The sequence below is a fragment of the Callorhinus ursinus genome, unplaced genomic scaffold, assembly GCF_003265705.2.
Source record: "Callorhinus ursinus isolate GAN/ISIS: 27379988/994484 unplaced genomic scaffold, GSC_fseal_2.0 scaffold54, whole genome shotgun sequence".
Classification (NCBI taxonomy): domain Eukaryota; kingdom Metazoa; phylum Chordata; class Mammalia; order Carnivora; family Otariidae; genus Callorhinus; species Callorhinus ursinus.
The window spans coordinates 12,019,376-12,023,310 of NW_027397116.1; the positions used below are offsets into that span (position 1 = coordinate 12,019,376).

General features: G+C 35.8%; 1 pseudogene; it reads left to right on the forward strand.

Moving 5' to 3' along the window:
- Window positions 1–227: 227 nt before the first annotated feature.
- Window positions 228–1,088, forward strand: LOC112839352 (RNA transcription, translation and transport factor protein pseudogene; annotated as a pseudogene).
- The last annotated feature ends 2,847 nt before the right edge of the window (window positions 1,089–3,935 follow it).

Consider the following 3,935-nt stretch of genomic DNA (forward strand, 5'->3'; position numbering starts at 1 on the left):
ATGACCTGAGACAAAGGCTGATGCTTAACGACTGAGCCACCCAGGCTCCCAACTGATGTTAAATTCTAATCAGGCAATGGATTTATGACACTTTCTTGAAACACTTATTGGATCTTCTTAGCCCAAAGAAGCCACACTAGAGAATTTTAATTAAAAGTAAATGGTTTGGCCTTTAGATGCGTCGCCGGTTCCTGCACCGCCCGCTCTTCCTTGCCTGTCCTCTCCTGGCCAAACCCGGGGGACCAGAGCGAGACGTGGGGACCATGTTCCGACGCAAGCTGACGGCCCTCGACTACCACAACCCGGCTGGCTTCAACTGCAAAGATGAAACAAAATTTAGAAACTTTATGTTTGGCTTGAAGACCAGAAAATCAGACACTACAAGATTGAAGACAGAGGTAATTTAAGAAACATCCACAGCAGTGACTCGCCCAAGTTCTTTGAAAAGTATCTCAAAGATGTTAACTGTCCTTTCAAGATTCAAGAACGACAAGAAGCAATTGACTGGCTTCTTGGTTTAGCTGTTAGACTTGAATATGGAGATAATGCTGAAAAATACAAGGACTTGGTACCTGATAATACAAAAAATGCTGACCATGCAGCTAAAAATGCAGAGCCATTGATCAACTTGGATGTAAATAATCCTGATTTTAAGGCTGGTGTAATGGCTTTGGCTAACCTTCTTCAGATTCAGTGTCATGATGATTACCTGGTAATGCTTAAGGCAATTCGCATTTTGGTCCAGGAGCGCCTGACCCAGGATGCAGTTGCTAAAGCAAATCAAATGAAAGAGGGCTTGCCTGTTGCTTTAGACAAACATATTCTTGGTTTTGACACAGGAGATGCAGTTCTTAATGAAGCTGCTCAAATTCTGCGATTGCTGCATATAGAAGAGCTCAGAGAGCTACAGACAAAAATTAATGAAGCCATAGTAGCTGTTCAGGCAATTATTGCTGATCCAAAGACAGACCACAGACTGGGGAAAGTTGGAAGATGAACATTTTAGGATTTCAGCTTCTCACCTACTTAGTACAATCGGGAACCATTTACGCTCTGGCATGTGTTTGGAAATCAAATGTCACGTTTTCAAGGAAGAATCCTAGAAAATTGACTGTTCTCGAGATTTACCATCATTGCTTTTTCTTTAATAAAGTTCAGGAAAGGGAAAAAAAAAGTAAATGGTTTGGTAAAACATGATACAAAGAAGATTTTCTAATGGTAAGCAAAGTAAATGTTGTCCATTTGAACCTAAGACTTAATTTGCTGAGTAAGATGTAATTTGATGACCTCCAAAAAAAGAATTAAAAAAAAGACAGACTATCTCCCATATTTTGATATCAAGGTTGGGAATTTATTCAGATTCTTTTTTCTGACTTGTTAGTTTTAAGGACTCCACGACCATTTGATCCAGCAATTCCATTTCTGAGAATTTATCTAAAGGAAATGAAATCACTATCCCAAAAAGATATCTGCACCCCCATGTTCATTGCAGCACTATTTACAATAACTAAGACATGTAAACAACATAAGTGTTCACTGATGGATGAATGTATAAAGAAAATGTAAGATACACGTGCATACACACACACACACAGGAATATTATTTAACTATTAAAAAAGGAAATACTGCCATTTACAACAGCGTGGATAAATCTTGAGGGCATTAGACTAAATGAAATAAGTCAGACAAAGACAAATATTGTATGATCTCATTTTTTGTGGAATCTCATAAAATAGCATGAACTCGTTAGATATAGGGAATGGATTGGTTGTTGCCACAGGGGGTTTCTGGGTGTGGGGGAAATGAGAGAAAGAAGTCAAAAGGTACAAACTTCCAGTTGTAAGATAAACAAGTCCTGGGAATATAATGCACAGCACGGTGATTATAGTCAACAATAATGTATTGTATATTTGAAAATGCTAGGAGAGTAAATCTTAAAGGTTCTCATCACAAGAAAAGAAACTATGTAAAGTGATGGATGTTAATTAAGCTTATTCTGGTAATCATTTTGCAATATATACATGTGTTATTAAATCATTATTTTACACACTTAAAACTAATAAAATATTATATGTAAATTATATCTCAATAAAAAAGATTTGGCTGCATAATGGTCAAGGAAAGAGAGCAGAATAATTTCGGATTAAATTATGAGCTGCCCCCTTGACAAATCAAGTTAGACAGGTATTTGTAATGTCTTTTTCATGTAAAGACATTGGTATTTGTTTTAAATTGTTCTATGGTAATCCTACAGGTTAGAGCTGGAGGATCAAAGTGGAACTAATCTTATTTATTTATTTAAAATTTATTTAAAATTTTAAAGTCATAGAGATATCCTTGACTGTATATGTCTTTAAAAATAATGCTACTAATTATCTACAGTTTAAAAGGACTTTTCAACTTCTCATAACAATGAAGTAAAAGGACCAGGTTTACCTGCTGCCAGAAATAACAAGACAAGACAAATACATGAAACAACCATTTTCAAGACACTGGACAATAGGCAACACAGGACAATAATTCCTGAGAGAGAGGAAACATACAAGATAAACTCTAAGATTGCCCCAATTTGCTGCTTGAAACAGACTCCAGTTTGTGGCATTGGTAGGAGGACCGCAGGTACAACCTGGAGATACCACATGTTGAAGAGCTTGAGCTGAGAGAACAAAGAGACCAAGACTGGGAGAATTTTCAGGACAGATTACCAGACAGAAGAGAGCTACACAGAGAGAGCTTCCAAAGTCTACAGCCACTGCCCTTAGTATTCAGCAGACCACTGATTGACATATGGTACAGATTCACTAAAGAAATGAATGATTTCAAGTATTATGTAAGACCAAATAAACCATCTGACATGATTAGAGATAATGGTGTCTGGCATTCACACACACGCCTGTGAATATTGTCAGTTTCTAGAGCCAAATTGGCATACCTCATAATTCACAGAGCACTTGATAGAGTACTTAGAAAGACCTTGCTTTGGTAGTGGGAGATAATTACATGCACATGAACGGCTTCTCTGAAGATTTCAGAGAATATGAAGCCATGTCACTGACTGGGAAACAGTTTAAAATCACATATCTGATAAAGCACTACTATCCAGAATCTACTAAGAATGCTTAAATTCAATAATGGAAAAACAATTTATCAAAAACGGACAAAATATTTGGGCAGACATTTCATCAAAGAAGATGTGTGGATAGCTAACAAGTACATGAAAAGATACCTGATATTTTGGTTTTTTCCACCAAGGAAACAAATACTGAAACAACTAAGAAATACTACTGTGAACCAATTAGAATAGTTAAAATTAAAAGATTGACCATAACTAGTTCTGAGGAGGATCATCCAGTTCATAATCTTATTTGACCCCAAAACTATCAAGAGGTTTTCATTCACTCAAGTTTATTTCCTACTCACATCTAGTCTCGAATATATTATTCTAATGTGCAGTTCACTTGGGAATCTCTAACTTTTCTCTCAATCTAATTTTATTAATATTTCTAGAACCTGACCTATATGACTTTGTTTTGCAGAACTGCTGGGATTTTTCATCTATTTCTATGCATCTGTCAATATTGTAACAGTAAATTTTAAGTATATGCATGAAGAATTCATATCCTAGTGCCAATCTTGAAGACCATCTTTCCCTATGTTTTCATATAAGGTTTTTGAAGTTATATTTAAAAAAAGATACTATTGACTGAAATTAAGATGATTATGGATAAAATTTTATGGTCAAACGAAAACACTTTATGAATATGGCTACATAATCCTACTACTATATTGATCTCTTTGGTTTTGGTAGAGAGCCTGTCAGTTCTTTATGTTATTATGAAGATCCTTCTTGACTTCTCAGAGACCTTTGATTAATGCCCCTTTATTTCAGATCAGTATGCAAGCCTATAGATCATAGTATAAAGAATCCCATAGC